Raw genomic sequence first — 22525 nt, forward strand, 5'->3', positions numbered from 1 at the left:
GTCTATGGCTCCCATAAGTCCTAGCTGATTGATGTAAGGCTGAAGAGAAAGAGCCCTTCAGAACTTGCTCCTGTGTGTTCAGACCGCTGCACACAAAAGGAATGTACAGATGACAGCAAAGCAACAATTTTCTAATGCTAAGATGCATACTATGGTCTTCACTGTCACTTTTCTCATTCCCCAGAGAAGAAACAATGTATGAGGCTGATTATTTTTTCCACAGGTAAAGGAGTTCAACACCATAGAGAAGTGTGTTTCTCGTGTATGGAATCCACTTCTTTCAATTGTGCTGCAGTAGCCTTGCACATAGCCAGTTTGAAAGGAATGCATTGGACTGACTCCCTGTAAAAGGGCTTTTGTGACACAGAGTCCTGTGTCCTTGAGCAGCAAGGCTGTGGCCTTCAGCGATGGAACAGCCTCTCATTCAGACTTTCACAAAGGCTCATGAGCAAGACAAATCATTGCTATTGATTGGATGAAGGCTAACCGTCCCACGATTGTTCAATTCACCTTTTTCACTTCCCATGCAATTCACCCATTATGTGTCTAAAAGGCAGAAAGCAACACAGGTGCACGCAAAACATTAATGAGGGTTTCCAACTTCCAATACATTTAGGTGTTGCAGTGCATGGACCACCTTATTTAGGAATCTTGCACGTGTGTGTGTGTGCGTGTGTGTGTGTGTGTTCTACTTCTGTACGGTGTCATTTCATTATGTGTATGTGTCAAGTGAAGCCCAATTTCAAGGTGATTTTGTTTTGTAATGTGTGAACTTTGCAAAAAAGAAAGAAAAAAAGCTCAATGCTGGATAGTGGAGATGATCTTCAGCTGTTAAATAATTTGTCCTCAAAGCAAATCTATGTAAAAGATTAGCGCCTTAACGGTGCAATTAAGATTTTATTTATTTTTTCTTTTTGTTCATGGTTGCTCTTGTGGCATATCTTGTGTCACATTCCTGGTCTTATGTGCCTTCAAAACCACTTTGATTCATTAGGCAGATTCATTCATCATCATTATTTTTTTTAGGGTTTACCGCTTTCATCCAAATTTCTCTCTGGTTGTGTGAGTCACGGATCAGTCCAGTAGGGGGCAGAAGATCATCATATTCTAGGCACAACATTACTCGTCCTCACTTCATTTCTTATTCAATCGTCATATTGTTGTCTACATCTTGTTCACTACTGGACCATTATCACCTAAGTGTAACTAATAAATAATCCCACTCATGCCAATGTGAGTTAACATAGAATAAAAAGAAAATAAATAAATAAATAAATAAATAAATAAATAAATAAATAAATAAATAAATAAATAAATAAATAAATAAATAAATAAATAAATATGCTATACACTAGGATATTTCCAGAAGAGAGCTCCTGACTGACCCCTGCACGGGGGGGGGGCTTTCAGCATCCTTCAGAGATGCGGCACTGACCTAAATGCAGCACTAGGTGGCTCCAGGCTCAGGGCGAGCGTGTGATTCTAGTTTTGAATGTTTCTACTCTGTCCTTTAAACCATTTGCGTGGGGACCTCGACAGCACGTCACGGAAAAGATGCAGTCAAATCCCGCCTTGTTAAGTGACGCCGAGCCGTCTTCTGCATTCTTATTGGAGTCGATCGTGGTCAGTCAAGGCGTGACTATCCGCCCTCATAAAGCGGTTGACGAACTGAACTGATGCTTTTTTCAGTTGAGTGAGAGATGGTCCATGCCATGTAGCCTAGCTACTACTGTAGGCTATATCAGAGTATAGGCAGGCTTTGGTCCAGGCAATTATCTCATTCTTCTCTCACTGTTTATCTGCTGGGCTAGATGAACTACTGTCGGTCCGACTCCGCACTCTAACCAAGCAGCGACTAAAACACCCTCATCACCTGGAATTCACATCTGAAACTCTCTCAAGGTGAGCGTGTTATTTCATTAGTAGTAGTCTACTTGATGCATATTGTTAACTTGGGAATGAACTAGCAGTAAGTAACCTACTTAGTAATTAGTTAATTAAGTAGCCTTGTGTCTTTTTAATATGCTAAAAGTTTGTAGTGAGATCTAGTGCATATTCCTTCTGGGTGAACAGAACACAGTGTACTGTAACATGTTTGTGACTGCATGACATGCAGCCCAGGCCCACTAGGCTACCTGTAAAACTTCAAGTGGGTCAAGCAGACAGCAAACTGCACCTCAAGGGCAGAAGGCTCACGCTGTGTGAAACTCAAACACCTTGTCTCGATCAAACATGTGATTGATACAATGAACAACAGTAGACCCTTTATCTTCATGGTGACTGTCCTTTTGACTAGTAGTATATACTAGCAACAAGTTGTGGAGGATACATTGTAACCACACAATAGTGATATGCAATCCCTTCACTAATGAACTAACTAACTACTCAGAAGCCAAATGTATGAATACTGTATCTTTACTAGGAATGAGTGACTGGCTTCTCTTCTGTTGTGTGGATGTAGTGTGTGAGTGATACCCTGGCTTCTCTTCTGTTGTGTGGATGTAGTGTGTGAGTGATACCCTGGCTTCTCTTCTGTTGTGTGGATGTAGTGTGTGAGTGATACCCTGGCTTCTCTTCTGTTGTGTGGATGTAGTGTGTGAGTGATATTCTGGCTTCTCTTCTGCTGTGTGGATGTAGTGTGTGAGTGATACCCTGGCTTCTCTTCTGTTGTGTGGATGTAGTGTGTGAGTGATACCCTGGCTTCTCTTCTGTTGTGTGGATGTAGTGTGTGAGTGATACCCTGGCTTCTCTTCTGCTGTGTGGATGTAGTGTGTGAGTGATACCCTGGCTTCTCTTCTGTTGTGTGGATGTAGTGTGTGAGTGATACCCTGGCTTCTCTTCTGCTGTGTGGATGTAGTGTGTGAGTGATACCCTGGCTTCTCTTCTGCTGTGTGGATGTAGTGTGTGAGTGATACCCTGGCTTCTCTTCTGCTGTGTGGATGTAGTGTGTGAGTGATACCCTGGCTTCTCTTCTGTTGTGTGGATGTAGTGTGTGAGTGATACCCTGGCTTCTCTTCTGCTGTGTGGATGTAGTGTGTGAGTGATACCCTGGCTTCTCTTCTGCTGTGTGGATGTAGTGTGTGAGTGATACCCTGGCTTCTCTTCTGTTGTGTGGATGTAGTGTGTGAGTGATAGTGACTGGCTTCTCTTCTGTTGTGTGGATGTAGTGTGTGAGTGATACCCTGGCTTCTCTTCTGCTGTGTGGATGTAGTGTGTGAGTGATAGCCTGGCTTCTCTTCTGCTGTGTGGATGTAGTGTGTGAGTGATAGCCTGGCTTCTCTTCTGTTGTGTGGATGTAGTGTGTGAGTGATAGTGACTGGCTTCTCTTCTGTTGTGTGGATGTAGTGTGTGAGTGATAGTGACTGGCTTCTCTTCTGTTGTGTGGATGACGTAGTGTGTGAGTGATACCCTGGCTTCTCTTCTGTTGTGTGGATGTAGTGTGTGAGTGATACCCTGGCTTCTCTTCTGTTGTGTGGATGTAGTGTGTGAGTGATAGCCTGGCTTCTCTTCTGTTGTGTGGATGTAGTGTGTGAGTGGTGAGTGATAGTGACTGGCTTCTCTTCTGTTGTGTGGATGTAGTGTGTGAGTGATACCCTGGCTTCTCTTCTGTTGTGTGGATGTAGTGTGTGAGTGATACCCTGGCTTCTCTTCTGTTGTGTGGATGTAGTGTGTGAGTGATAGTGACTGGCTTCTCTTCTGTTGTGTGGATGTAGTGTGTGAGTGATACCCTGGCTTCTCTTCTGTTGTGTGGATGTAGTGTGTGAGTGATAGTGACTGGCTTCTCTTCTGGTGTGTGGATGTAGTGTGTGAGTGATAGCCTGGCTTCTCTTCTGTTGTGTGGATGTAGTGTGTCACTGTGTGTGAGTGATACCCTGGCTTCTCTTCTGTTGTGTGGTTGTAGTGTGTGAGTGATAGTGACTGGCTCTCTTCTGTTGTGTGGATGTAGTGTGTGAGTGATACCCTGGCTTCTCTTCTGTTGTGTGGATGTAGTGTGTGAGTGATACCCTGGCTTCTCTTCTGTTGTGTGGATGTAGTGTGTGAGTGATAGCCTACAGAAAGTTGTGTGAGGAGGATACATTTGCAGATCATATCTCGGTTTAAGCCCAGAATCTGATAACCACTCAGGTTCTCAAAAATGGGGTCTGAGGACCTAACATGTCCTTGTAGGTCCCAGATGGTCCCCAGCAAAGAGGAGAACCAGGTTGATTTGACTAGTATGTTACTAGTATTTCATAATATGTAGGCTACATAATGAAACGCTTTGAGATCATATGTATGTTACAGTATAATAGGTTTTGCTCTGACTACTCTTCAATCCACATCTAGATAGTTACAGTTCTGTGCCAAATCAATAGCAGCAGTGTCTCTCAAATATGGGCCTCAGGTTAAATGTTTCATAGATGGGTGTTCCCATTCAAATGTTTGTCTGTTTGGGGATCCTTATGAGCAAAACAGGTTTAAGCCAAAGCTGGTTTGCTCAATACAGTGATTACAGTAGCTTATGTGTAGACTAGACTAACTATACCCTTTACTGCTAACACACATATCTCAGCTGCTTTTGGGTGCTGTGTCAACAGTGCAACAGCGGAGCCTTTTCAGGTACTGCTCAGCTCAGTGTGTTGGAGCGTGTGTGCCACTCAAACGGGGCTATTGAGGACATTTGGGAGAAATGTGTGTCGTGACGTTTGAGCTCAGCTGTGTTGGTGGGCCGTGTTTTACCCTCTCCGTTCCTAATGTTCCAATTCCCAGATCAATCAATGACCCCAGTCGGGTACAATGTGGAATTTGTGGAATGTTGTGGCAGGAGAGAAAAACAGTTTTGCCTTTGCAATGGACTCGAAAATAAAAAACACTGGGACATTGCCGTCCGTGAGGTCACAGTTTGCCCTTGGCAGCTGCCTAACGCTTTGAATACATGTGCAGCATCATGTGCACCATGACATGTTAGTGTACTCATCTTTCGCACATGTTCTGCACAGCCTTTACATTACAGGCTGTGTGTTACTGCAGTTTTCCAGGTCACCTACACAGTACCTGCACCAATGCTGTGCAGCGTGTAGCCTACTGTGAAAGTATTTTTCTGTACAGTAGCTTACACTGCAGGACCGTGTAGCCTACTGTGAAAGTCTTTTTCTGTACAGTAGCTTACACTGCAGGACCGTGTGGCCTACTGTGAAAGTCTTTTTCTGTACAGTAGCTTACACTGCAGGACCGTGTAGCCTACTGTGAAAGTCTTTTTCTGTACAGTAGCTTACACTGCAGGACACTGCACGGAGAGCCGGTCCAATACATAGTTAGTGATCAACAATGGTGTTGAAATGATTACAGTCAACCTAATGAGACAATGGAGGATGTACACTTAGTATAATATGACATTCAATTAAGCATGCAATTTAGACATTCAGGCCTAAATGACCCTCTGTAAGTTATACATTCTGCCACGAAAAAGAGAGCGAGAGGAAAAAGGAGGCTATAGAGCCAAAAACAATCTTTTTGATAGCAGCAGGTGAAGGATAGGAAGTGGTCCAGCAGGGCAGCTGTGGCATGGTGACAGTGTGTGGGCAGCACATGCATCATTCATTTGGCTTCATGTAAACAGGTACAGTAGATGAGCTTTGGGGCATGCAGCACGGCTCATCATACAGTTGTGAATGGTCTGCAGTTTGTTCTGATTTACATTTTAGATGGGATTTGAGTGATGCAAAATACATCACCTGCATCACCTATTTTAACTGTGCTTCATTGTTTGTATCATGGTAGTAATCATGAAATGACGTATGGATTAATAATACCTCAATTCGATTTCCATTTGTGTTCAATAGGATTTACACTAATTTATATTAAATGTATCCGTAGCCGACTGTTTTTTCATTAGCGTGACTCACCTCAGTCTAACTCATCAGTGGCATTGGCTGCCCTGCCCTCCACACTGTAATGAGCCATTGCTGCCATGTCAGTCTCATCTTCCTGGTCCAGGCAGCAAAGAAGCTGAAGGGGGCGGGGCTAGAAGTCCAAAGTCCCTTACGGACTGCCAGGTTTAAAAAAAGACAAGAAAATATCAGCATGACATTTTAACACATTGAGTGCCAGCGACGCCATATGGCGTCATTAGAAATTTACCGTAGGCTGCCAGCGACGCCAAATGGCGTCAGTAACTCCAAATTGTTTTTTTGACGGGGGGGTGTCGATCTAAGCTTCTTACATCGCCTCTTACAATATTGTAGCTATTGGAGGTCTATAACCTATTTTACAAACCCATTAGGTGGCGACAGCACTCTCCTGATAAGAGAAAGTGGAGCCAAACACACAGAAGAAGTCGCTGGGGAAAAAGGAAATCGCATCGCATCCGTCCGTATGCATCGACATGCATGAAGCCAAACGCCAGCTGTGCCCGCAGCAGCTGCATCCGCTGTCACAACTGAGCACCTCCGTGTCCGCTGCGACAGCACATTCGCATAATCAGCCTTATTATTCTCAACTGGAAGCATGGGAGCCCGTGACAAACACACGCGGAACCAAAAAGCTGGATGTCGCGCACCCTTCACTGTGTGTGCACAGCAAACTCAGCAGAGAGCCACCAGACACATAAGACACACCCAGGAGGAGGCGTGTGCAGTTGAGGGGGGGGGGGGGGGGGCACGCAGAGCACGCAGAGCAGCATACATTCACCCAGACAGACCCAGACATCAGAAAATTAGCTTCAGAGTCAGTGATGTGCTTGAAATGTTTAATTTCACAAAAGGCTCATTATCTCAGCTCGTAGAAAAAAAGGGCTGTTTTTGGTTCAATCAAGCTATCTTCTCCGGCTCATAACTAAAGAACGGAAAATGGGATCAATAAACTTTTTTTTGCAGGTGATAGAAGAGAGTCTCATCGTTATTTGTGCGTGTTCAGTGTTTACATAGTAATTATTAAAGAAATTATATGACTGTTTTAAAATGCATTGCGGCCTATGTGGCACAGCAAGCAACCTTTTGCCCAAGGGCCGTGGCACTCAAAGTGTTAAACAAGGTGGTCGCTAAAAGAGACTTTTAACTGAAACAATGGAGCTCTCCATGGGGATTAAATACATGTTTTTACTAAACTCCCCCATACTGCGTGGTCATTTCCCTTGTTTTCTATAGGACAAATCAGCATGATGTCACTTGCCACCCAGAAATGCAGAACCCCGGGGCAGTTATTAATATGAGTTGTGCCAAACAAACGTTAATATCTCAAAAACTATACATCACATCGCTTATATTTTGACATTCTGAGTGAGAGCAGAAGTAGCTCAAGAGTTTGATGTATAATATATACATGTCGTGGTAAAGTTGTCTGAACTGTCCCAGTTTTTAAAATGTAAACAGAGTCAGCCGGCTGAAGTCAGACACTCAAGCCTCCCAAAGCTCACGCTCCATAGGGTTCCATTGCCGTTGCCACCCAGTGCCGCGGTTTGTTTACCAAAATGCTGCTCGGCTGATCCCTCGTATAGCTACTATATTGGGTTAGGACTGAATTATTCAAAGACTTATCCATTTTAAAACATGACAGTTCATGTTTTTAAATAATGTAGGGCTTTGAGTCTTTTCAAAGTATATTCCAGTTCTTTTTAACCTTTTCAGTGCCTTCAGTAACACATTTGGAAAGCCAGTTTTGGCACACTGAATGTTGATTGTTCGTAAATGTCATGTTTAAAGCTAAACATGAACACGTGAGAAGGGACAGTAATATGAAAACAGCTTCTGAGCAAAGAGCAACATAAGGAAGAAAAATAATTAATGAAATGACTAGTGCAGTGCCCGCTCCCCTCCCTCCCATTCCCCCATTCACATATCATGATTTCCCACTCTTCACCCCCCATCCTCCCCCACCCCACTTTGGTCGAATTGCATGAAATCCAACACTGCACTTTCTCAGGTACCCAGCCGTGCACCCACCAAGTTTGAAGTCAATCTGACGAACATTCTCAACATATGTGAAAGCTGTGTTCTGATTGGTTGAATTACACAAAATTCGACACTGCACTTTCTTGGGTCCCCAACAGTGCACCCACCAAGGTCAAAGTTGATCGTACAAACGGTTCTCGAGATAAACATTTTTTTGTGTTTCCAGTAGGTGGCGCTATGATTATGCACGTGTCAGAATTGCATGAAATTCAGCCCTGCACTCCATCGGATTCCCAGCAGCGCAATCCCCGAGTTTGAAGTCGTTTAGACAAATGGTTCTCGAGATGAACCACTTTTTGTGGTGCCAGTAGGTGGCGCTATGACTGTGCATGTCAGAATTGCACGGAATTCGGCAGTGCACTCCGTCGGGTTCGCAGCAGCGCACTCCCCGAGTTTGAAGTCATTCGGTCTAACGGTTCTCCAGATAAATGGCTTTTTTGTGCTGCCAGTAGGTGGTGGACTTGGGGCATTACCCTGATAGCGCTAATTGACCTATCGCTAAGCCCCACCCCCCGTGCTCACTCAGACAAACACATGGGCTAGACTAGAATAAATGGCAGCCATCACTGTCAAAGTTATATCCCAAGAGGCTCTAAACAACTTTTGAGGCCTGATATTGTCTAGAAGCCATCTGCCATCATAAAGTACTTCACTATGCCATGGAGGGCGATGTACAACATTTAAAGCTATCAATAAAAAGAAATGCGATAAGTGCATGGAAACGGCTTTAGCGAATCTTTAACCAAACATGCACTTTTAAAGAAGGAAGACAGCAAGATAACCAGTGGGGATAACAGGCGACTGACATCCATTTTATTTACTTGAGTAACCTCTCCGTGGATTATATATATGCCGAATTGAAGCGTGGCACCTCACAATCTATTTTATGTAGGCCTACCTCTGTATAATCAAGAAAATTTAAATTAATAGTGTCGATGTTTTTCATAGCGAGACAACAGCACGCACGCATGTGTGTAGCAGATCAGGAGAGGCATAGCCTACAGCAGACAAGCCCAGATTAGCAACTATATGGGCAGGGTTGAGTGCCCTGGGGCATCAGCTGCCTTGGGGTATCAGCCAAAATGATTCCGTGGCTAATTTGATTGTCTTTCAGAGGCTGTAGCAGGCTCATTTGTAAAGCTAGAGCGAAGCTACTGAAAGCGTATGAAACTAGAAGACCTAAGGCATCCATTGATACCAACCATGACATGCTAGCTTGTCAGGAAGGGGCCTAAATACCGCTCCAAATTTAGACAAAATTTTTGCCAGGGAGAAACGGGCATGGCCATATTCAAAGGGGTCCCTTGACCTGTCACCTCAAGATATCTGAATAATAATGGGTTCTACACAAGTCTCCCTTTACAGACATGCCCACTTTATGCTAATCCATTTTATTCTTCCAAAAAAAACATGCAGTTTTTTGCATGCATTATAAATGTGTTATTTTTGCCTATTCTGAATTTTTCTGCATATAGGACCCCTAAACAATATTGGAATTGCAGAAATTGAGTGTGACTGGAAAGCTGAGACTCTTGTAAATTCAATTTGCCAATTGTATTAATATGTGATGTTAGTCCCCATCATTGTGTCTTGTGTCTGGTACGTGTGTTGAGGCTCCACTTTAGCAATACAGTAATGTAAATCTGTGGTATTTATTGCCATAGTAAATTTCACTTGGTGGGTGTGTGTGTGTGTGTGTGGGGGGGGGGGTGCACTTCAAGTCTCAAGAGTGGATCTACGGTTACTAGTTTCTTATTATCCATTGCCAGGCCTCCCAGGATACCTCGTAATGTTGCATTTACCCCCATGCACATCATTTGACAATTTTTTTCTACTTATAACTGTATGAAACACCATAAAACCAGAGGAGAATCCCGATTTCTTCTGCTTCTCTATGCTTCTCTATGGAGCTCTCGGCTCAGGTTGTCTGAGTGTATTGTGGAGCTACACGCGCTGTGATTTGCTCGTCTGCGTTTGGGGTGGGACTTAGTGATAGGTCAATTGTCTGTCATAACCAAATTGTCACCTGTTCAAATCTGTCTAGGGAGGACACATTTGTTTTAGTCTGCAGAGGAAAAATGGAGCCAATTTATATTCCTGCTTGCTCCAGTTTGTCTCAAATAACATAACAGTGCAGCTGCTGGATAATGTTTTTGAGAAAGTTTGTATGGATCCTATTTCTCAGCAAGTTTTTACTTTTGGCTAAACCCTGATTCAAGACCAGAGCAAAACCAATTTATACACTTATTATGGACCACAAAAGACATTTTAGTGTAAGCAGTTCAGGGCCATTTAGTCCAGGTCAGTCACACAACAGTTAAGGAATGTGTATATTCCAAACACGCTGGTATGTTTTTTTTCTCCATTTGAACCTTTATTTATTCAGGGGAGATTCCTGCATGAGAGCAATGCTTTCTTTTTCAGGAACGCCCTGTCCACACACACATTCACACCTGGAAGCTGACCAGTACAACCACAGTCTGATCTGGTGGCCATTGAACAGCTGTACTGGAGCGGTTGGGGTTAAGGGTTTTGCTCAAGGGCACCTCAGTGGCAATGAGGGAGGGGCAAAGGGAGGCTTATCATAAAAGCTTCCATCATTTCATTCCAAATTCTAAAAAGATTGAAAGGACAATCTTTATGATTGATTCTTAGCCATAATGTCAACCCAATAAATAATTTATTTTTTATTATGGTTCTGCCAGCTAGTGAAGTCAAGCAGAGAAATACTTTTCAAATGAAATCTTTGGGTGGGATTAACAATACTGAACCACTGCAGTAGCCTGGAAAGGAACACTACATACATACAGTAGAAAAACATGACAACTTCTGTGGGGGAGGTGTGATCGCACACACCACAATCTAAAAAAGACATTCAGTGGAAAAAAGAAAACAAAATAACGTTCAAAACGTTTTTCAGAGATGAAAACCTAAGAGTGTTCTGAACTGCTTACATCTCAAAGTATCTCCACCGCAATTGTTTGTCATTTCATATTTTATGGAAGCTAGAAAATGAGTCAGCTAGTTTGTGCTCAGACAAACCCTATCTCCACGATATACAACAGAGAGTGATACATGTTGCTGTCGGCTCATCCACACTCCAGTTTAGAGTGTTAGGAATGCTTGACTGATTTGGCCGACAAGAGTTGGGGCATGAAGTAAATCTCTCAATGTGGGAGCTCTTCTCAGTCAGACTGTTTATCTCTGTCCACAATGGAAGACGATGCCACTTCTAAATATATCTTCACATGAAGGGCTTGGAGGTTGCTTGTGGCAGTGCAGAATGTTGTTTCAAGATATTTTTATACTTTTTTTTACTCTGGATTTTGTATCCGTTGTTATGAGAGACGATCATCGTCTTGATGCTGAAGCTGTGAATTCATAATAGAAATGGGCCAAATGCTGTCGTTGAGTCCTATAGCGCAGTAATTTAAATTTCAATGGCTGAATCGGACCGTCACGCAAGTGGCTCCACATGACCCATTTTGAAGTGCACTTGTCACACAGTGAAGTTCAGCAGTGTGGCTGCTGCATTGGTGCGTTTTGTCCCCGCTTGCTTTGTCAGGGAAGGCAAGTTAAGCTGTCTCCTAATAAGCTGGTGTTGAGTTATCAGGCTGTCAGGCTCCGTCACAGTCACAGCATAACAAAGGAGAAGACCAGACCTCTGTCGCACTGTGAGCAGGAAGAGAGAGAGAGAGAGAGAGAGAGAGAGAAAAGGAGGACATGGGAGTGGGAGGAGAGCGAGAGTGTGTGGAGGATGTGGTTCATTAACAGGATACCATGTGGTGTGAAAGTGACTGATGCATTGCCTGACAGTTGTAGACAATCAATTACATGACATGTACAATGTTTGAGGAGAGGGAGACATCTGTCTCTTGCTCACTTTCTCTCTCAGTCTATTTTTCTCTCAGCATGACTTTGCTCTCGTGGGGTAAAAACACTGCTGAGTCTTTGCTCTCGTGGGGTAAAAATACTGCTGAGTCTTTGCTCTCGTGGGGTAAAAACACTGCTGAGTCTTTGCTCTCGTGGGGTAAAAACACTGCTGAGTCTTTGCTCTCGTGGGGTAAAAACACTGCTGAGACTTTGCTCTCGTGGGGTAAAAACACTGCTGAGTCTTTGCTCTCGTGGGGTAAAAACACTGCTGAGTCTTTGCTCTCGTGAGGTAAAAACACTGCTGAGTCTTTGCTCTCGTGGGGTAAAAACACTGCTGAGTCTTTTCTCTCGTGGGGTAAAAACACTGCTGAATCTTTGCTCTCCTGGGGTAAAAACACTGCTAAGTCTTTGCTCTCGTGGGGTAAAAACACTGCTGAGACTTTTCTCTCGTGGGGTAAAAACACTGCTGAATCTTTGCTCTCCTGGGGTAAAAACACTGCTGAGTCTTTTCTCTCGTGGGGTAAAAACACTGCTGAATCTTTGCTCTCCTGGGGTAAAAACACTGCTAAGTCTTTGCTCTCGTGGGGTAAAAACACTGCTGAGTCTTTGCTCTCCTGGGGTAAAAACACTGCTGAGTCTTTGCTCTCCTGGGGTAAAAACACTGCTGAATCTTTGCTCTCGTGGGGTAAAAACACTGCTGAGTCTTTGCTCTCGTGGGGTAAAAACACTGCTGAATCTTTGCTCTCCTGGGGTAAAAACACTGCTAAGTCTTTGCTCTCGTGGGGTAAAAACACTGCTGAGTCTTTGCTCTCGTGGGGTAAAAACACTGCTGAGACTTTGCTCTCGTGGGGTAAAAACACTCCTGAGTCTTTGCTCTCGTGGGGTAAAAACACTGCTGAGACTTTGCTCTCGTGGGGTAAAAACACTGCTGAGTCTTTGCTCTCGTGGGGTAAAAACACTGCTGAGTCTTTGCTCTCGTGGGGTAAAAACACTATTGAGTCTTTGCTCTCGTGGGGTAAAAACACTGCTGAGACTTTGCTCTCGTGGGGTAAAAACACTATTGAGTCTTTACTCTCGTGGGGTAAAAACACTGCTGAGTCTTTGCTCTCCTGGGGTAAAAACACTGCTGAGTCTTTGCTCTCCTGGGGTAAAAATACTGCTAAGTCTTTGTTCTCGTGGGGTAAAAACACTGCTGAGTCTTTGCTCTCGTGGGGTAAAAACACTGCTGAGTCTTTGCTCTCGTGGGGTAAAAACACTGCTGAGTCTTTGCTCTCGTGGGGTAAAAACACTATTGAGTCTTTGCTCTCGTGGGGTAAAAACACTGCTGAGACTTTGCTCTCGTGGGGTAAAAACACTATTGAGTCTTTGCTCTCGTGGGGTAAAAACACTGCTGAGTCTTTGCTCTCGTGGGGTAAAAACACTATTGAGTCTTTGCTCTCCTGGGGTAAAAACACTGCTGAGTCTTTGCTCTCGTGGGGTAAAAACACTATTGAGTCTTTACTCTCGTGGGGTAAAAGCACGGCTGAGTCTTTGCTCTCGTGGGGTAAAAACACTGCTGAGTCTTTGCTCTCGTGGGGTAAAAACACTGCTGAGACTTTGCTCTCGTGGGGTAAAAACACTCCTGAGTCTTTGCTCTCATGGGGTAAAAACACTATTGAGTCTTTACTCTCGTGGGGTAAAAACACTGCTGAGTCTTTGCTCTCGTGGGGTAAAAACACTGCTGAGTCTTTGCTCTCATGGGGTAAAAACACTATTGAGTCTTTACTCTCGTGGGGTAAAAGCACGGCTGAGTCTTTGCTCTCGTGGGGTAAAAACACTGCTGAGTCTTTGCTCTCGTGGGGTAAAAACACTATTGAGTCTTTGCTCTCGTGGGGTAAAAACGCATGTTAATGCCAGATGTAAATGGCCTCTGTGTCTCTTTCAGAAAAGGTGTGGCTGCACACAATGCATAGACGCCCGTTTAGGGCTGGTATCGCATCACCACTGATTTCCTGATTCGATACGATTCCGATACACAGGGCCCCGATTCGATTACATTTCCAATTCGATATACGATTCGATATCGATGTTTCAGTTACAATGCCAATTTTGTTTGGATATGAAAGAGAGATTCTTAAATAACTAATGGTGTAAATTGTACAAGGAACCCTCTAACCTGGTGAATTATTAAAAATATTAATGTTTACAGATGTTTATGAGATCTCGTTGTGCTAAGAACCAAACCACACGAGTCTTAGCGGGGTTAGAGCTTCAACCATCCACGGGAAAAGTCATTATATTAAAAGATTGATATTGGGATTTATGAATCAATATCAGTTCCTTCAAATGAATATCGATTTGTATCGATAATTTTTTTAACCCAGCCCTACCCCCCCCATTGGAGATGTACTGGTGATGAATAATAGATCTCATGGTAGGATGGAGCAGTTCTGTCTTGTCAGTCCGCTGGGCTATACCATGCTGACCTGTGATTTTGCCTGCGCAGTACAGTATATTGTAGGTCTGGTGTCCTGATTCTAGAGAGCTGGATTTAAGGAGAGGAGATGTTTTCTGCCCTACTTCCAGCTAGGCTATACTGGCCTGGTCTGTTACAAAACTTGAGGCAGGACCACGGGGCACACGCCATGGCTGGAACAGGTGATTAATTACTGTGCCTAACTAAAATGACAATGTTTCTCCACAGGGAAGAGAGAATGAACAGTACTTCCTGTGCAGTTAGCCCATGCTCCATTTGCCATCATAACGTTTTTCGACTTTCCAAGTTGATTCAACATTCAAACTGAGAAGGGGTGCCAGGTTACTTTTGAAGCTCAACTGATTGCAGCCTTTGGAAGAGCCCTACATCAGCATTTGAACAGAATGTCAGAGAATTATGGCTTCAGATTTGAAGCCCCTGGCTTCCTCTCGTATGACATCTCCAATCAGAACACAGTTACCATTGATTGTTGGTGAAGCTGCTATCATTGCATGGAGCGTGCAGACTGAATAGACATCAGAGGAAAGGTGAACGAAGAAAATTGTTTACATCATTGTTCAGAAAAGTCATTTGAGACGTTTTTAGACTCTTGTTCATTCAGTGGATAGAAATCTAATTAATTTTAGATGAAAACTGTGTGCATGATTAATTCCTCTGCTGTAAACACTCTCCACTGGGGTACTCTAACAAAACTTTCTAGAAAATGAAAGATGAAAATTTAAAGAGGGCTTGAAAGTTTGAAAAGTCTTAAATTGATTCTAATGCCCTCAGGGAAATTACATCAGCTTTTTGTCTAATGACAGAAAACTGCAACAATAAAAGGCAGTGCAGGACGTATATTGCAGTATCAGCGCAATGTTTAAAAAAACATGAAGAATCACAACATTATTTTATTATGAAAGTATTGTTTTGTCAGCTTTCCGGTGCTTTCCAGCCCTACCCTCCTCTTCCCCATCTAAGGATGTGTTGTTCTGCATTCCCATTCTGATCATGCAATAACAAAGACTAAGTGCTATCATCCCAACAGGCTAATGCACAGATATAATAACATTACTGCTATTAAAGTGGGCACTATTAGAGGCAACAAATTAGATGACCATCCCAGTGTGTCTCCTGAGTTGGGTTGGGTTGTAGCGAACATTTGCTGAACGAGTCTGTTGGTTCTAGAGAGAACAGGAAGAATAACCAATATTGTTTGTCTACTCCAGAAAACACAGCTTTTTATTTTATTTTATAAAAAAAATCTCCCAATTGTACTTGCTGCACCCCTTCTGCTGATCTGGGGAGAGCTGTAGACTAGAACATGCTTCCTCCAATTCATGTGAAATCTCCAGATGCTTCATCTGACAGCAAGGAGTTTCACCACCAGGATGTAATGCGTGGGAGGATCATGCTATTCCTCTTCCCCCGAACAGGCGCCCCGACCGACCAGAGGAGGCGCTAGTGCAGGACGCAGGGACCCTATACCCTTAAAGCGCCTTCATGAAAAGCGCTCATGAAAGGTCAGCGATAAGTAGCTAGGTCAGCGTTGAGATATTTTTAACTTTGAGCGCAGAGCAAAGTGGCAAATTCAAGCTGTGCGCGTCGCCAAGGGTAGCGCTGCTGTGTAGTTAAGAAGCGGCGCTCTCCCCCATAGGGAAACCATGGGACAGCGGGCGGCGGGCGCAGAGCTGTTTTACCGCGGATCATGTGTAGGCGCCTTTAGGCGGCAGCCACATTGATCCTTCAGAAATCAGAATCAGAATCACTTTTATTGCCACAGTATGCAAGTTACATACGAGGAATTTGTCTTAGTGTCTGTATGCAGTGTAGTGGTCAGATCAATATACAGTACAGAGAGAAGAAGTAGGAAAGATAACTAAAGACAATTACAACGTTGCGAGTGCAATCAAATCGAGTAAATATACAATATGTACATGAGTGGAGGAGTGTTCCGTGGATAATAAATATGAATTTACGTTGAATTTACATGAGATTTACAGACTGAGTTAAATAGGCGTTAAATTAAAAAAACTCTCTCGTAACGGGACAAGCCCGTCTTTTATTGTCACACGAACACCACAACACATGCATGCGGCCACAACACACTCATACTGACGGTGGCCGGTGAAAAGTGTCCTCTGCATTTAACCCATCCAGGCATGTCCTTTCCTCCGGGGGGCAGGCCAGGAGCAGTGGTCGCTTTCTCGTACAGCGCCCGGGGACCAACTTCGGATGTTGTCGTCACTGGTCAGATGACGATGACGATCTGATCTTCTGCATGTTTTTAGTGGGGGGTTATATACGGAGGAACCCCCTGGGGGAGCACGGGGAGAACATGCAAACTCCACACAGAGAGAAAGGCCCTTACGGCGAGATACCCCACCTGGGCAGTAGGCACTGAAGATATGGGGGGGAACACAACCACAGCGCCCACAGTGTCCCAGGCGAGAATCGAACTCAGGACCTTCTGACTGTGAGGCGACAGCTCTACCACTGAGCCACCGTGCCCCATGAATTTACAGCTGGAGTTAAATATGAGTTTACATTGAATGTACATGAAATTTACAGTCTAAGTTAAATAGGCGTTAAATAAGCGGTGAATTTACATGAATTTACAGGGCTCATATCAGTGGGAGGGGGGGGCTTCAGCTGAGTTCAGGAGGAGGTAGTGGGTTTGCGGGGGGGGGGTGAATCGCATTGACATTCAACAAACTATCACGAAATGCAGAGTCTGAAAACAAGTTGCTAAAAATACATAATGAGCGATAACTGCCTAACGTTCACGGCATATAATCGTTTGTGCATAACGTTAGTAATTAATTAAACAACCCTATAACTCACACCCAGATGCATCGATTTCCTCGTGTCTCAAGCGCTATAAAGAAAACAGGTCTTTGCTATGTTCAGTCCTAAAATGCATCAATCCTACTAGAATTATACAGAACACAGGAAGCTAGACGTTTTTACCTTCAAAATAAAATCAATGTTGTATTACTTAGTAACAAAAAATCAGAGCGGTCGACTCACTACGGGTTAAAATTGACTTTTGGAAGGGAGCAGATATTCTTCCAGTTTATCTCTGTTCTGTATCTTTCGGATCACAGACACAAAAAAACGATTTACTTTATTTAATTGCCATTATTGCGAAGGTTATAAGTTTCCGTTTTATACTGCCTGACTTGACGCTACTTGGAATTTGCGGTTCTGCACGGGAATCTTCAAAACACTGTGTGTAAACATTAAATCAAAGACATGAACGCAACCAGATCCAGATACCCTACCTAGCGATGTCCAATACTGGGAAGCAGGATGACCCTCGCGTCCAAAAATGCTCTATTTTAAATGTGTGTGCTGTGCGAAGCTATGCAGAAATGAAATAAGATCAAAGCCATGAGCGTTTTCAATCCAACAACACGTAGCCTGTTGGCTGACGCACACGGAGCAGGTTCGAGCTTCATTTGGAAAAACTGAAACTGCATGATGTTTTTTTCCACTCGCTCATTCACATCAACTATTTATATAGTAATAATCTGTCACGCTGGCTTTCTGTCTCTCTCTCTCCCTCGCCTCATCCCACTCACTGAGCTGAGCTACTTCACGGAGCTCTGGAGGGGAGGGGGACCAATCCGCCCCTGATACTAGGGTAGAAGCTTGTCTCAGAGCCGGAGAGTAGGAGGGTGAGCGCATAGCTCACCAAAATGTGTTCATACATACACCGCCACCCGGGTCCCCTCTAGATAACTCCCGAGTTCCAAGGCATGTCTGAAAGCGGCTCATGTGTGTCATCAGTGCTGCACGGACAACTGAGAGCGGTCTTTGAAAATGAATTGAAGTGAACAGAGAAATGAATGGAGACGTATAGACATCACGGGTCAGTGTGGGCGCAGCCTTAATCCAGCTTCCCACCGGCAGACACGGCCAATTGTGCCTATATGGACGCCCGACCAAGCCGGAGGTAACACGGCGCACAAACCTGCAAAACCTCATGTTGGTAGACAGTAGGCACCGCACCGTATGGCCCAAAACACTGCTTTTGACATGTTCATCCCACAGAGAGAAATATGGCAAGGCAATCAAGGCATTTATTTTTGGCATTACCAGTGTGGTTATTCAGATGATGGATGATAGTCTCACGTGGTCAGACCCTCCGGCTGGCTACAGCCAGAGGCATGGATGGATGTGGTGGAAAGCAGTAGAGGAGTGGTAAAAGGCTCTCATGCTGACCTGAGTTAGCACACTTTGTTCTGTTGCTAAGTAGGCAATGATCTAAGTCAAGAGGTAAATCTTCCTCTTCCTCTTGAAGACGAGCTTTGTTTTGAGAGGACTGAGCTGTCAGAGAATGGCTGGCAGGACAATGGAGATAAGATGGTTACCACCACCATGCAGCTGTTTGCCTAACATGTGAAGGCAGAGGTCATTTCTTTTGGCAAGTTTCGGTCAGAAAGGCTCAGGCTGTTTTTGCCTCTGCGCAAATCTGAATGAACATTGATTCATGTGCGTTTAGATAATGTGGTTTCATCAAACCGGTCTCTCTGGGAGTGGATTTAGATTCTGTTCAAACTCAGAAGGTATTATCTTTATCTAAGAAAATGTAAAAGTTATTTATTTTATGTATATTCTTTCTTGCAAGTTGCAACTCTGTTTGCGTCATACATAATAACATGGGCTTTAAAAACATTGGGCGCAGCTACTTTTGATGGTTATCTGAATATAAATGAGTCCTCCATAGCACATAAAAGGTTATTTAAAAGGTTAAGTCAAACTGAATTTATTCAAAGGTTATTTAAATATCATCATATTGTTAAAAAGTAATGTTAACTAAGCTAGCTAATCAAGTCAAGTCAAGAGGAAATATATCATGATGCAAAATGTTCATAAGAATGCATGCATAGCTTTTTCCTATGGTGCAGCCGAGGGCATCACGAGACAAATTCAGATCAGTCAGTCAGCCAGCCAGTCAGTCAGTTAGTCAGTCAGTCAGTCAGTCAGTCAGTCAGTCAGTCAGTCAGCCAGCCAGCTAGTCAGTCAGTCAGTCAATCAGTCAGTCAGCCAGCCAGCGAGTCAGTCAGTCAGTCAGTCAGTCAGTCAGTCAGTCAGCCAGTCATTCAGCCAGCCAGCCAGCGAGTCAGTCAGTCAGTCAGTCAGTCAGTCAGTCAGCCAGCCAGCGAGTCAGTCAGTCAGTCAGTTAGTTAGTCAGTCAGTCAGTCAGCCAGTCAGTCAGTCAGTCAGTCAGCCAGCCAGCCAGTCAGTCAGTCAGCCAGTGAGTCAGTCAGTCAGTCAGTCAGTCAGTCAGCCAGCCAGTCAGTCAATCAGTCAGTCAGTCAGTCTGGTCAGTCAGTCAGCTAGCCAGCCAGTCAGTCAGTCAGTCAGCCAGTCAGTTAAGTAATAGACCCATTTCACGGGGGCCATTTTGTGCCGAAAAGGCAGAATAAACACAGGTGCAAGCAAAACACTAATGAGGGTTTCCAAATTCCAATCATTGGAAGTTGGAAACCCTCATTAGTGGTTTGCTTGCACCTGTGTTTATCCTGCCCTTTCGGCACAAAATGCCCCCCGTGAAAAGGGTCTATAGTGAGGTGAATCGATGCGCTTCGTCAGATGGCCTCTAGTAGGATCTGTGCTTGTTTGGGATGAGAATGAAACGTCCTACAGTGCAACTGTATCTTGACATTCCCATGAGCGGGGAGTTTTTCTTTCAAAACAGATAGTTTGGGCCCGAAGGTGAGTTTTGGATGCCAGAAATCTCAGCATACCCATTTTTGACTCATTGTATTGATCAAGAAGAAATACGATCAAACCCCTGAAGATATATTATTTTGTCATTTTGTGCTATGAGACGGTAAGACTCTGACCTCGGACAGCTCCTGGGTATCTTGTTTGTATAGACCTCCTAAGGGGGGAAACAGTTGAACATTTTGGATCTAGCCTTCCCACACTCTCTTCTCCCTACGCTAGTCTGTGCCTCCAGTGGGCTTTTCATAGCCTAGGTAAACCCAGCCACCACGTGACCTGCTCTCTCAGTTCCCAGTCACTATAGTGACTGAGAACAGGTCTGAGAGCAGGTCACGTGGGGGATGGGTTTACCCAGGCTAGGCTTTTCACACTGCACTTAGCCCAGGCCCAATTCAGACACAATCACAATTAGTCCGGCTGTAGTCTGTCGGGGTGGTGATCTCACTTCACGCCCCCTTTCTGTCTTCTCCCCTTCAAAACAAAGTGTGCAAGCGAACCAGGAAACGATGAGTGCTGAGGCAGGCAGGCTTTCATTGACAAACTAACCGGAGGACTTTTATTGAGAAGAGAACAGATATACAGCCGCGATTGTTTGAGAGAGAAGAGAAGAGTGAAACAGAGCAGAGCTGTGTGTGTGTGTGTGTGTGTGTGTGTGTGTGTGTGTGTGTGTGTGTGTGTGTGTGTGTGTGTGTGTGTGTGAGTGTGTGTGTGTGTGTGTGTGTGTGTGTGTGTGTGTGTGTGTGTGGGTGTGTGTGTGTGTGTGTGTGTGTGTGTGTGTGTGGCGTCTAGATTGGCCAGCGGAGTGTGACGTAGGGCTGCATCCCCCAAAAGTTGGATGGCTCTGAGCTCTCTCTCGCTGTACGACCTACTGCCGGAGCCTGTCAGACTATACCCCCATTGACTATGAATGGAGTGTGGGAGGGCCAATGCGAGCATCAGATTGTGTCTGAATGCCACCTTAGCCATACACACATGTGTAACCGAGGTGAATCAGCGCGGATTCCTCGTGAGTCCAGTCAGGCCCGTAGCTACCATTGAGAACACAGAGGTCATGACCTCGGTATTTTCCACACCAAAAAAAAAAAAAATTTGAAAAATAGCCCTGGTCCCCAGATCTATTCATCTGTCATTGATGTTTTAATGCGGCTGATCGGAAATGCAACAATTTGCTTCCTCTCTGTGTGCTATAGAAGGAACTGAGATAACTCACAACATTCAGATTTTGCATTGAGGCTAGATTGGGGCTAGACTTTGGGGACAGTTCTATTGAAGTGAATGGGTAAGTAACTCCCCTGTAAGTGATAGTTAGTGAAGTTAGTCACTGCACCTTGAACAAAGCAATTTTCCAGTGAATCGTGTGCTCCAGGATGCTCTTTGGTTTGTCCATTGAACTTTTGTCGTGATACTGTCCTGTCCTGAGAGCACCGACCTCCTTTTGTGGAGGGGCTGATGCGCAAGAGACTCCTTTTGTATTGATATCCCCTGTAAGTGATGTTTGTGTAGATGGGCCATTGTATTTAATTGAGCAGTATTCTGCCATGTGACCTGTATGCAGAATATAAATTATATTATATGGGGAGACATTTATTTTTTGTATCATTTTAAAGCAACAGCACAGTAAAGAGGATATTCATCTAATATGATGTCTGTAGTTTTTTATAGATCTAGCCTCTTCATTTTGCTCTCAAAGTGCACCAGATTGAAGCATTTTACTTTAAAATTGACACATTTTTCTATGCGGGGGGGCACTGGCCCCCCATGCCACGCTAAAATGACCTCGGTATCTCCAAAACCCTGGCTACGGGCCTGAGTCCAGTGTGGTAGCGAGTGGATTGGTTAAACTCACTCCCCAGTATAAAGGCATGTCAGGCAAATCAGCTCCGCCAAAGGTCGGCGGTTCGTATCCACGCCTGGGCAAGCCCTTAACATGGGTTGCTGCAAGTACCACCCACACACCGTTACACATGCACACACACACACTTAAGGGCCTTAAGGCTAAGAGAATGCAGTGTGAAAAGTCCACTCGATGTTGAGGAGTTGTTTTCCAATAAGATGCAGGCGCTGCTGCGTGACCGAGGCAGGACAGCCAGGAGGTTTAAAGCTTCTGCTTGTTTGTTACACACCTGTTTCCTCTCATTCTCAAAACTGATTTCTCACTGAAACCGCAGAGCTAAAATCAACCAAGAGCTGACATGTTAGTAGGAAATGCAATTTCAATGCACTGTGTACCGTACATGTTTAAGTCATAATGAGCTATGGAAGGTGCCACTCCATGCCCTCCCCTGCATGTCCTATTATACAAGGTATGAGGTATGACTGTTCACCGGTCACTGAGATGAAGTATGACTCATCCATGAATCTATGTGCATCTGTGTGTGCGTGTGCGACTGTGCGTGTGTGTGTGTGTGTGCGCGTGCGTGCGTGCGTGCGTGCGTGTGCGTGTGTGTGTGTGTGTGTGTGTGCGTGTGTGTGTGTGTGTGTGTGTGTGTGCGTGTGTGTGTGTGCGTGTGTGACTATAGAAACGCTCTCGGTC

At 44.4% G+C, this 22525-nt stretch overlaps 1 protein-coding gene across 1 annotated transcript in view; it reads left to right on the top strand.

The window, feature by feature from the left end:
* Window positions 1-1718: 1718 nt before the first annotated feature.
* Window positions 1719-22525, top strand: part of osbpl3b (oxysterol binding protein-like 3b) — a 71964-nt gene continuing 51157 nt past the window's right edge. The window contains exon 1 of the mRNA XM_083637487.1: window positions 1719-1902. The gene's annotated coding sequence lies outside the window, so the exon portion shown is untranslated. The remainder of the gene's footprint in view (window positions 1903-22525) is intronic.

The sequence above is a fragment of the Poromitra crassiceps genome (assembly GCF_964638095.1).
Source record: "Poromitra crassiceps genome assembly, chromosome: 1".
NCBI classification, from domain to species: domain Eukaryota; kingdom Metazoa; phylum Chordata; class Actinopteri; order Beryciformes; family Melamphaidae; genus Poromitra; species Poromitra crassiceps.